Below are 13,389 nucleotides of genomic sequence, written 5' to 3' on the forward strand. Positions count from 1 at the left end.
ATAACACGACAAAGTTGTGACTTCCTCAATTTTGGCACAATAAATCAGTGCTACTGATCTCTTAAGGTTCAATTCTCGTATCATTTACTTGGATCCCCTACAAAACTCTCCTATGTTCAGGCAATAGGTCTCAACCTGTCACTGGAAAAGAAGGAAAATCATATTAAACGTTAGGATTACAGAGTCCCACGGACTTATTTCCAACCGTCTAACTTGTATTTTTCTCACTTAGTAATACAGGTTAATTATATCTCTGACAGATTACCTCTGCTTGGTTGTTATCATTTAATATCCAATAACATTTTTTTTTCTTTACAAAAACCTATAAACTACAGACGTGTCGGATAAACTCATTTCAAAATCAAATCCTGTCTAAAAATTTCAAATTTTGCTCTAACTGACACAGTCAAACATGAGCTCTACTAAAAAAAGTGCTACTGCAAGTAGCAAATCCTCTAATTCTACAAATAAATCTAAAAATCCTGCCGAGAAAAATCCTCATTACCACACATACTGTAATACCCTGGAGGACTCTCCAAATACAGCCAGCCCTCTCAAGTCCAGATCTCCCCTCAAAAGGGAAGAAACATCAACCTCCAGAAAAAATTCCCAAAAAGAAGTGTCACAAACTTCTTTCCAAAATCCCTCTTCCTCTATCCTATCCCCTCCAACAGTCATAAACAAGGACCATCCTCCTTCAATCGCACCTAACAATCTGAACTTTGAGGGAATGGACACCTCAATATCTCATAAAAGATCAAAACCTGAAAGCTGGGGTCACAAGGGCACAGTGTGCCAGGATCACGCTGAGTCTGACTCAGACTCTGACTTCACAGACTCATCCCCAAATCATAGCCCGGAAAAAATAAGCAGAAAACAGATCACGGGCCCAAGACCCCCGATAAAGCTTCTTACAATTCAGGCAGTTTCAAGGAATTTCCACCTCCCTCAAATAACACTGAATCTTACATGTTAGAATTGGCCAGAGTGATCAACGATAATATGAAAATTACTCTGGACAAACAAACAGAAACAATAAATTCCACTTTCCAAGTTTTCAATAAAAGACTGGAGGATTATGAAAAAAGACTTACTCTTGTAGAAGTCAAAACCGAAAAAACAACAAACGACCAGTATAATACCCACGCAGAGATCAACAAGCTCAGAGCAAAACTTGCGGATTTGGAGGACCGTAACCGCAGGAACAACCTCAAAATACGAGGTATCCCGGAGACAGTCCCACCACAAGATCTATCTGAATACGCTAAATCAGTGTTCAAAAAATCTCTGCCCTTATTATCCAATCAAGAACTCACTATAGACAGGATCCACAGACTACTCCGTCCCAACTCAGTTGCAGCCGACACCCCAAGAGATACAATCTTACGAATTCACTTCTACCAAACAAAAGAAAAAATTCAAAACTTTATCAAGGTAGAAAAAACCTTTCCTGAACCATTTAAAGATCTAAAAATCTACACAGACCTGTCTAAGGAAACAATAGATGCCAGAAAATCCTTCAGAGACACCACGACATATTTGAGAGAATCGGGAGTGCCCTACAGATGGGGCTTCCCGCTAAAACTATTAGTTTTTCACAAAGGAAAAACCATCGTTCTTTTCTCCCCCGAGGAAGGGCGTAAATTTATTGCCTCGCTGAAGGACGATTCCTCATTTAAAGTCCCTCCTCTCTCCCAAAGGGACAATCGTTGAACTTCCGGCTAACCATTACCTTTTCTAAAAATTTGTTTACTGCTTAAAGCTGCAGTTTCCCTCCACGTTGTTGAAGGATTTAATGTTATGTTATAATTATATAACCTTTTCATCATACAGGTATTATGCGTTTCATAGTGTGTTATATACCAACTGTATGCAATCCTAACTGGACCTCTTTCACACTGGGATTTTCTCTTCTAACAACTTGGTTGTTCTACATTGGACAATTTCACAAACTTTTTTCCCCCAGAAAAAAAACCCTACGGACCAGTAGGTATCCCCTGGAGGTTTGTCTAGAAGTCGTGATTTTATTACACAAATATTCACTTCGCTTATCACGTACAATCCTAAAGTTGTGTTATTGTTCTCATTTGTTTGTTGTTTGCATTGTGAATTGTTCACACATTTTATGACACACTTATAATAACTCACCTGTGTAGTCATCTAAAAAGCTTTAACATACTACCTGATTCCAACTCCTAAATCTCTCCACCTTTCCCAATTGAATATAAGCATTCTCCAACTTGAGTATTAAAATATCATCATATAATGTTAAGGGACTAAATAGCCCGAATAAAAGATTCTCCCTCTGGAAAGAAATTAACTCCCAAAAAGCGGACATTATCTGTCTACAAGAGACAAAATTCTCTGAATCCAATCATCCCAAATTCGGCCACAAAAACTTTACGAACATTTTTGAGTCTACAAACAAGAATAAAAAAAAAGCGGGGGTCGCCACTATAATCAAAAATACCGTCCCCTTTAAACTTGAAGAAGAGGTTTCTGACCCTAATGGCAGATATCACATTCTTGTTTGTGGGGTCAATAACAAGATTTGTACAATTGTAAACATTTATGCTCCCAACAAAAGACAAATCAGCTTTCTTAACAAGGTGATGAAAAAGATTTCCAAAATCAAGAAGGGAGAACTGTTTATACTGGGTGATTTCAATATGGTTCCTGATGGTCATATGGACTCCTCATCCCCCAGAAGATGTCTATTTGCTTCCCTAAACCCGTGGCTAATAAAAAACGAGCTGTTTGATGCATTTAGGTGTATCAACACTACCTCAAAAGAGTACATGTTTTTTTCAGACGTCCACCAGACTGCGTCCAGAATAGTCCTTATTCTAACTGATGTCTTTTCCATCTCAAAAATTGAAAAAATTGAAATTCTCCCAAAAACTATCTCTGACCACTCCCCTTTGCTGGGAGAAATTAGGTTAGGCCCACCCCTCACTAATAGCTTTCTTTGGAAATGCAACCCGTCCCTCCTTTATTCACCAGAGTACAGATCTATAATTGAGGAAAATTTAAAACAATACTTCAATGAAAATGAAGATGAAACCATTAGTCCATTTACTCTCTGGAATGCTCATAAGGCAGTCCTCAGAGGGACATTGCTGAAACTGTCATCCTCCATCAAAAAGAAGAATAGGGCTAAAATTATAGAACTCCAAGCCTTAATTAGATCTAAGGAGGAGATCCAAACCAACACTTACCCACCCTCTCAAAAAATTGGCCAAGAAATTAATAATTTAAGAGTAGAACTCAAAAAAGAATTATTTGCCCCCTTTGAATCTCTAGTCAAGAACTCACAATTTAAAGTATATGCATCCTTGAACAAACCGACTAAATTTATGATGAACCGTATTAAGAAAAAGAGGATACAAAACAGGATCAATAAAGTTCTATCGGAGGATGGCACACTTAAACATCACCCAAAAGAGATAGTCTCCATTTTTGAGAAATACTGTCATAAACTATATAATATTAACACAAATGATTCCATACCAAAGCCTAACAAAGAACTCATCAACAAATTCCTTTCCTCAATTAATCTACCAAAAGCCAGTAAACATGACTTAGAAACCCTATCATCCCCCTTTACAGAAAAAGAGGTCGTCGAGGCAATAACACAACTAAAACCCTATAAATCCCCAGGCCCCGACGGATTCACCAACCAATATTTCAAAACGTTCGAATCTATTCTTACCCCTCACCTCACCCAAGTATTTAATAAGGCAGCGTCTCAGGGCTCATTCCCAGACGAAATGCTGGAAGCCATAATCATACTTATACCCAAACCCAAAGGAAATCCGGAGGATGTCAAAAACTTCAGGCCCATTTCCCTTATAAACACCGATGTCAAACTATACTCCAAAGTGTTGGTAAATAGATTAAAATCTATATTACCTACCTTAATAAACAACGATCAAATTGGCTTTGTCGAAAAAAGACAATCTACAGACGGAACGAGACGCCTCATTAATATTATCAAATTATTGAATTTATCCAAAACCCCATCAATCCTCCTGACTCTTGACGCTGAAAAAGCGTTCGATCGTCTCAACTTGCTATATTTAAAACTTGCACTAATGAAATTTGGTTTTGACGAAAAAATTTTGTCTTCCATCCTCGCGTTATACTCTAACCCCTCTGCCAAAATATACGCCAACAATCACTTATCTAGCCCAATAAAAATAAATAACGGAACCAGGCAGGGTTGCCCCCTACCACCTCTTTTGTTTGCTTTGGCAATTGAACCCCTCGCACAAAAAATCAGGGAAAATGAAAATATCAAAGGGATACAGGCAGGCTCCCGACAATTTACAATTAGTTTGTTTGCAGACGATATCCTCCTTACACTAGCTGACCCCCTCAATTCGGTCAAAGAGGTAACAAACACCCTGGAAAAATTCTGAGAAATATCGTATTTCAAAATAAACAACAAAAAATCAAAAATAATCCAAATCAACCTAAGCAACTGCATAATAAATAAAATCAAAAAAGACTTTAACTACGATTGGGAAGAGGAGGAATTCACATACCTAGGAATCATCATCACAAAAAATATAAACTCAATTATCACCAAAAATATGGTTTCAATAACAGAAACAATAAAGACTTACAATACTTTAACGACAAAGACGTATCGTGGCTAGGCAAGTCGCTAATCCTGAAAGCATTTGTACTTCCTAAAATCTTATACGTACTAAGAAACCTTCCCTTAATTATTCCCGCCCCATACATAACCAAGATGCAATGCCTTATCAATACATTCTTTTGGAGCGGTAAAAAAGTGAGGACCCCGACAGCTTTGCTATATAAAAGCAAAGTTAACGGTGGCATTGGTCTCATCAATGTGAACGCTTACTATTTAGCAAATTTAATTAAACAAAGCCAATACTGGTTACATTCAAAACACCCTCCAGCATGGATTGAATTGGAGACATTGCTCAATGGTAACCTTCTTCCCCAAAATCTACTCCTTAATAATCTTTTCAAAAAATCCCGGTATACTCCATCCCACCCTATCTTCCAAGCTGCTTTATTTGCTCGGGGAAAGTTCATTACTCTCAATAGAAGCAAAAACAATTCAAATAACTCACTGAATTTTCCTCTTTCATATATCGCAGCAATCTACAATCACCCATTCCCCTCTCATTGGCCCATCATAGGCATAAGCAAAATCAAAGACATTTTTAACAGTAGCAATTTTATTCCCTTCGCAGAACTAAAATCCAAATTTAAATTGACATCCGACGAGTTCTTCTACTACTCAATGACTAAGGACATGATTGGAATATTTCTATCCAGCAGGAAATCAATGTCTGAGGCCTCTATAAACTTACTTCGTAATTAGTGTTGAGCATTCCGATACTGAAATATCGGGTATCGGCCGATATTCGCGGTATCGGAATTCCGATACTTAATTCCGATACTATTGCAATATCGTATACCGGAATCGGAAGTTCCCATAATGCAATGAGACATTTTCATTTTATTCAGCCAATGAGGATCCTAAGAAGTGTGGGCACATCCTGTTAGGCATGTAGGCATCTTAACTAATGGCATGGCTGTGATTGGCTGCTGAAATGATGTCATGATGCACTATAAAAGCCACCGCCGCCATTTTGAGCTCACTCTGCTGTGAATTCAGTTAGGGATAGGACGCTGTTGTTCTGAGGGACAGTTTTAGCTACCTATTTGCTCTATACTGCTTTACCCAAGCTACTTTCTAAATCACTGTGCCTTGCAGTGCTAGTGCACAGTTCCCTGTGCTGTTCACCGCTATCTGCAAGGTCTGTGTGTGTGAGTGCAGCTCACCCTGTAGTGTGTGCTTCAGCCAAGTCTGGTTGTAGTGCACTCAGTGTGTGTCACTGCCTCATACATTGTCCTTTTTTGCCAATTCATAATTTTTCCTGATATCTCCTATTAGTGTGGTGGTTCCATCTGTATTCAGCTAAATTGGTTCCAAACACACTATATAGGAGTAGATAGAGAAATTTTTTTCCGTCTTGCAGCACTAGTGCACAGTGCTCTGCATCTGTACTGTTCACCGCTGTCTGCAAGGTCTGGTGTGTGAGTGCAGCTCACCCTGTAGTGTGTGCTTCAACCCCGTCTGGTTGTAGTGCACTCAGTGTGTGTCACTGCCTCATACATTGTCCTTTATTGCCAATTCATAATTTTTCCTGATATCTCCTATTAGTGTGGTGGTTCCATCTGTATTCAGCTAAATTGGTTCCAAACACACTATATAGGAGTAGATAGAGAATTTTTTTCCGTCTTGCAGCACTAGTGCACAGTGCTCTGCATCTGTACTGTTCACCGCTGTCTGCAAGGTCTGGTGTGTGAGTGCAGCTCACCCTGTAGTGTGTGCTTCAACCCCGTCTGGTTGTAGTGCACTCAGTGTGTGTCACTGCCTCATACATTGTCCTTTATTGCCAATTCATAATTTTTCCTGATATCTCCTATTAGTGTGGTGGTTCCATCCATATTCAGCTAAATTGATTCCAAACACACTATATAGGAGTAGATAGAGGAGCCTTTCTGCAGCATTGGGCCCTGCAGCCCCAGCCAGATTAGTATTAGCCTATTTTTTGCAGCCTCATCTATTGCATTGTAGGTTACCTTCCTACATTGTAATAGCTACAAAAAGTTTGTGATACTATCGTTATTACATCTTTAGGCACATCCAGTGTCTTTTTGTGACAAAAAAAACCTAAATAAAGTTCACCAAACACTCCACTTTACAGTTGTGTAGGCCACATTAGCTCATATTAAAGTCTAGTCCACACTTTATAAAATTAGTGTTTCTTATACCTGTTAGCAGCTGTTCAGGAATAAGCACACTAAGCCCTTAGTACTTTTCTGCCTATCTTTATCAGTCTACCAAGATGAAGAAGGCAGGGAGTAAGGCATGTGGTCGTGGTCGTGGGCGTGGGCGTGGAGTTTCTGCAGGGAGAGGACGTGAGGATTCTGTGCCTGCAGGGAGAGGACGTGGGGATTCTGTGCCTGCTGCGGGCACCAGTGACTCAGCATCCCCCAGTTTTACCAGGGAACAGTCCTTTATGCGCAGCTTTGTAGGAGCTAGCCGTACCCCACTGCTGCGCGAGGACCAAATTGAAGCCGTTGTCGGATGGATGGCAGCTAACGCATCGACTTCAATTAGTTCCAGATCCTCTCAGGTCCTGAGCACTGAAGAGCACCCATCTGTCTCTTCACCACCTGCCAAATTGCCCAGGCAGTCAGAGAGCCCTGGACAGGAGCCATCTCTACTTCTGTTCTCTGAATCTCTTGGCTTGGAAAGAGGGGGCCAGCCAAGCAGAATTCGAGAATTTGAAGAAGAGGTAGTATGCAGTGATGCGCAACCGTTTTGTCTCTCTGAATCTGAAGAGGCGGGTGGGCCAGTGCCTATGGTCAGCAGCACACCTCAGTACGCATCTGATGATGAGACTCAGGTGCCACTTTCTGGTGCGTACTGTGCTGTCGAGACTACCCAGGAGAAGCAGTTGTTTGAAGAGGGTGGTGTAGATGATGAGGTCCTTGACCCATCATGGCGTGAGGGACAGGAAGGTGGTGGGAGCAGCTCTGAGGAAGAGATTCCCCGAACGGCCCAAAAAGGAGGGAGAGGGAGGGGGCAGACTTGGTTGCCTGTAGCCTCCACTTCGGCACCCATTAGGAGCATGGCTCTTCCAAAATCCAAAGCGGGCGCTCCCAAGACTTGCAGTGCCTGGTCCTTTTTTGACACAGTTGCAGATGACATTTGCTTTGTCAAATGCAAGCTGTGTAATCAGAAGGTGAAAAGAGGGAAAAGTGTCAGCAACCTCAATACCACAAATATGTGGAAACATGTGCGGACCAAGCACGTGGTGGAGTTACACAAACACACTGAAGACCTAGGCCAACCTACAGCGCCACCTACCACCTCTTCAGCTCGTGTTGTAGCCTCTTCCTCCAGCTCACACACAGCTGGTTCGGCTTCCTCACAGGATCGCCATGGAAGAATCTCTGGCACTGTTGTACAGAGACACAGTGTAATTCCACCCACAGCACCACTTTCCCAGTCATCCTCACACTCCCAGGCCAGTCTACAGCCATCGTTAGCACAGGCATGGGAGAAAAGGCGCCCATACTCGGCAAACCACCCCCGAGCACAGGCTCTGAATGCTGGCATTGCTAAACTACTGGCCCTTGAAATGCTATCATTCAGGCTGGTGGAGACTGACACATTCCGTAACTTTATGGCATTGGCAGTCCCACAATACAACGTGCCCAGCCGCTTTTATTTCAGCAGGCAAGCCGTCCCTGCCCTGCAACATCATGTGGAGGGAAAAATTAAACATGCGCTACAAAACGCCGTCAGTAGCAAGGTCCACCTGACCACTGATGCGTGGACCAGTAAGCATGGACAGGGACGATACCTTTCCCTCACTGCCCATTGGGTAAATGTTGTGGAGCCGGGTACAGATCTTGAGAGTGGCGCTGTACGTGTTCTGCCAACTCCAAGGATTGCAGGAATCCAGTCTGTACACATTGACTCCTCCTCATACTCCAGTTCCTCTGAATCAGCGCTGCAGGAGCCGTCACGGTCTACCTCCACATCGACCCGTGAACGGTTACCTGTTATGATGACCGATATGAGCACAGCCGTGGCCAAACGTCAACAGGCCGTATTAAAATTAATTTCTTTGGGGAATCGAAGCCACACAGCGCAGGAGCTCTGGAATGCCATCAAGCAGCAGAGTGACGTGTGGTTTGTGCCAGCGAATCTCCAGCCAGGCATGGTAGTGTGTGACAATGGCCGAAATCTGGTGGCAGCTCTGGGCCTAGGCAACCTCACTCACATCCCATGTCTGGCACATGTGCTCAACTTGGTCGTGCAGAGTTTTTTGAGGGACTATCCGGATCTTGATGCACTGCTTCACAAGGTCCGCATAGAGTGCGCTCACTTGCGGCGTTCCAGCAATGCAAGATCACGCATTGCAGCTCTGCAGCGCCGATTATGTCTTCCGGAACATCGCATCATATGTGACCTACCCACCAGGTGGAATTCAACGTTACATATGTTGGAGAGGTTGTGTGAGCAGCAGGCAGCAGTAATGGAGTACCAGCTGCAGCAGGCGCAAACAAGTCGCAGTGCGCGCCGTTCACACTTCACCACCACTGAGTGGGCCTCTATGAAGGACATTTGCCACGTTTTGCGTGCCTTCGATTATTCCACGCGGATGGCGAGTGCAGATGATGCACTAGTCAGCATGACTATCCCCCTTATCTGCCTGCTTGAAAAAACACTGCAAGCACTAAGGGACGAGGTTTTGGAAGAGGTGGAGGATGAGGAGTCACAAATGCCATCTGCTTCTCTACAGTCTGCGCAACGTGGTTCCTCACAAAGGCCTAGGCAGGGGACACTTTGTGAGGAGGATGAGGAGGAGTCAATGGATGAGGAAGACATCTGTCCAGAGGAGGGAGGTACACAATGCTCTAGTAGTCAGTATCTAGAGCGAGGGTGGGGTGATGCAGAGCAGGCAGAGATCACGCCTCAAGCAGGGGACAGCGTTTTTTGGCCAGTTGGCAGTCTGCAGCACATGGTTGATTTCATGCTGCAGTGCCTCAGAAACGACCGCCGCATCGCCCACATTCTCAACACGGCTGATTATTGGGTGTCCACCCTCCTAGATCCTCGCTACCGGGACAACTTACAAAGCCTCATAACACCATTGAACCGGGAGCGTAAAATGCGGGAGTACCAAGACGCACTGGTGCATTCCATCATGTTCTCCATTCCAACCGAGAGCAGTGCTGCTAGTGCTTTACAAAGCAGCTCAGTGCGTCGAGGCAGTGGAGGAAGCTCTGCACAAAGAGGGAGCAGAAGCAGCGCCTCAGCACAAGGCAAGACCAGTATGGCCGAAATGTGGCAAAGTTTTGTGTCCCCGCCGCCACAAATGTCTACACCATCACAGACAGCTCCAGTCAGCAGGAGGCAACGTTTCCGTCAGATGGTGACAGACTACATGTCTTGCCCTCTTAGTGTACTCCCAGACGGCTCTTCTCCCTTCAAGTTTTGGGTCTGTAAGCTGGATACATGGCCAGAGCTTAGTCAGTATGCACTGGAGGTGCTAGCTTGCCCTGCTGCTAGTGTATTATCGGAACGCGTCTTTAGTGCCGCAGGTGGTGTACTAACAGACCGTCGCATGCGACTATCCTCCGATAACGTTGACCGGCTTACTTTTCTCAAAATGAACAAGGCCTGGATCTCTCATGAATTTGCCAGTCCTCTTCCAGAATAAATAATTGGTTGGCAACAGTATCCAGGTCTCCTGTTCTGTTCATGTTTCTACCACCTGAACTGTAATCCCTGAGCTCCAACACCGCCAGTTGGCGCTCGGAAGTGCCGTCTGCACAGTCAACACTTGCTGCCGTGTTATTGGGGTTCAGTAACGTCAGCTGTTCTCCTGCTGTGCGGACGGCAATTTCTCCTGATTTGTCCACATCCACTGTACTACACATTTTAAAGTTGCTCCAATTACTCCTCTGGCTCCTCTGTTTTCATTCTTATCCCTGGGCTCCAGCACCGCCAGTTGGCGCTCGGAAGTGCTGTCTGCACAGTCAACACTTGCTACCATGTTATTGGGGTTCAGTAACGTCAGCTGTTCCCCTGCTGTGCGGACGGCAATTTCTCCTGCTCTGTCCACATTCTCACTACTACAGATTTTAAAGTTGCTCCAATTACACCTCTGGCTCCTCTGTTTTCAGTATTATCCCTGAGCTCCAACACCGCCAGTTGGCGCACGGAAGTGCCGTCTGCACAGTCAACACTTGCTGCCGTGTTATTGGGGTTCAGTAACGTCAGCTGTTCTCCTGCTGTGCGGACGGCAATTTCTCCTGCTTTGTCCAAATCCACTGTACTACACATTTTAAAGTTGCTCGAATTACACCTCTGGCTCCTCTGTTTTCATTCTTATCCCTGGGCTCCAGCACCGCCAGTTGGCGCTCGGAAGTGCCGTCTGCACAGTCAACACTTGCTGCCGTGTTATTGGGGTTCAGTAACGTCAGCTGTTCTCCTGCTGTGCGGACGGCAATTTCTCCTGCTTTGTCCACATCCACTGTACTACACATTTTAAAGTTGCTCGAATTACACCTCTGGCTCCTCTGTTTTCATTCTTATCCCTGGGCTCCAGCACCGCCAGTTGGCGCTCGGAAGTGCCGTCTGCACAGTCAACACTTGCTACCATGTTATTGGGGTTCAGTAACGTCAGCTGTTCCCCTGCTGTGTTCACGGCAATTTCTCCTGCTCTGTCCATATTCACTGTGCTACTTATTTAAAACTTGCTCCAATTACACCTCTGGCTCCTCCGTTTTTAGTATTTACCCTGGGCTCCAACACCGCCAGTTGGCGCTCGGAAGTGCTGTCTGCACAGTCAACACTTGCTGCCGTGTTATTGGGGTTCAGTAACGTCAGCTGTTCCCCTGCTGTGCGGACGGCAATTTCTCCTGCTCTGTCCACATTCTCACTACTACAGATTTTAAAGTTGCTCCAATTACACCTCTGGCTCCTCTGTTTTCATTCTTATCCCTGGGCTCCAGCACCGCCAGTTGGCGCTCGGAAGTGCTGTCTGCACAGTCAACACTTGCTACCATGTTATTGGGGTTCAGTAACGTCAGCTGTTCCCCTGCTGTGCGGACGGCAATTTCTCCTGCTCTGTCCACATTCTCACTACTACAGATTTTAAAGTTGCTCCAATTACACCTCTGGCTCCTCTGTTTTCATTCTTATCCCTGGGCTCCAGCACCGCCAGTTGGCGCTCGGAAGTGCCGTCTGCACAGTCAACACTTGCTGCCGTGTTATTGGGGTTCAGTAACGTCAGCTGTTCCCCTGCTGTGCGGACGGCAATTTCTCCTGCTCTGTCCACATTCTCACTACTACAGATTTTAAAGTTGCTCCAATTACACCTCTGGCTCCTCTGTTTTCATTCTTATCCCTGGGCTCCAGCACCGCCAGTTGGCGCTCGGAAGTGCTGTCTGCACAGTCAACACTTGCTACCATGTTATTGGGGTTCAGTAACGTCAGCTGTTCCCCTGCTGTGCGGACGGCAATTTCTCCTGCTCTGTCCACATTCTCACTACTACAGATTTTAAAGTTGCTCCAATTACACCTCTGGCTCCTCTGTTTTCATTCTTATCCCTGGGCTCCAGCACCGCCAGTTGGCGCTCGGAAGTGCCGTCTGCACAGTCAACACTTGCTGCCGTGTTATTGGGGTTCAGTAACGTCAGCTGTTCTCCTGCTGTGCGGACGGCAATTTCTCCTGATTTGTCCACATCCACTGTACTACACATTTTAAAGTTGCTCCAATTACTCCTCTGGCTCCTCTGTTTTCATTCTTATCCCTGGGCTCCAGCACCGCCAGTTGGCGCTCGGAAGTGCTGTCTGCACAGTCAACACTTGCTACCATGTTATTGGGGTTCAGTAACGTCAGCTGTTCCCCTGCTGTGCGGACGGCAATTTCTCCTGCTCTGTCCACATTCTCACTACTACAGATTTTAAAGTTGCTCCAATTACACCTCTGGCTCCTCTGTTTTCAGTATTATCCCTGAGCTCCAACACCGCCAGTTGGCGCACGGAAGTGCCGTCTGCACAGTCAACACTTGCTGCCGTGTTATTGGGGTTCAGTAACGTCAGCTGTTCTCCTGCTGTGCGGACGGCAATTTCTCCTGCTTTGTCCAAATCCACTGTACTACACATTTTAAAGTTGCTCGAATTACACCTCTGGCTCCTCTGTTTTCATTCTTATCCCTGGGCTCCAGCACCGCCAGTTGGCGCTCGGAAGTGCCGTCTGCACAGTCAACACTTGCTACCATGTTATTGGGGTTCAGTAACGTCAGCTGTTCCCCTGCTGTGTTCACGGCAATTTCTCCTGCTCTGTCCATATTCACTGTGCTACTTATTTAAAACTTGCTCCAATTACACCTCTGGCTCCTCCGTTTTTAGTATTTACCCTGGGCTCCAACACCGCCAGTTGGCGCTCGGAAGTGCTGTCTGCACAGTCAACACTTGCTGCCGTGTTATTGGGGTTCAGTAACGTCAGCTGTTCCCCTGCTGTGCGGACGGCAATTTCTCCTGCTCTGTCCACATTCTCACTACTACAGATTTTAAAGTTGCTCGAATTACACCTCTGGCTCCTCTGTTTTCATTCTTATCCCTGGGCTCCAGCACCGCCAGTTGGCGCTCGGAAGTGCTGTCTGCACAGTCAACACTTGCTACCATGTTATTGGGGTTCAGTAACGTCAGCTGTTCCCCTGCTGTGCGGACGGCAATTTCTCCTGCTCTGTCCACATTCTCACTACTACAGATTTTAAAGTTGCTCCAATTACACCTCTGGCTCCTCTGTT

Source organism: Phyllobates terribilis, unplaced genomic scaffold (genome assembly GCF_046119375.1).
Source record: "Phyllobates terribilis strain yellow unplaced genomic scaffold, ASM4611937v1 Scaffold_12__6_contigs__length_324123572, whole genome shotgun sequence".
Classification (NCBI taxonomy): domain Eukaryota; kingdom Metazoa; phylum Chordata; class Amphibia; order Anura; family Dendrobatidae; genus Phyllobates; species Phyllobates terribilis.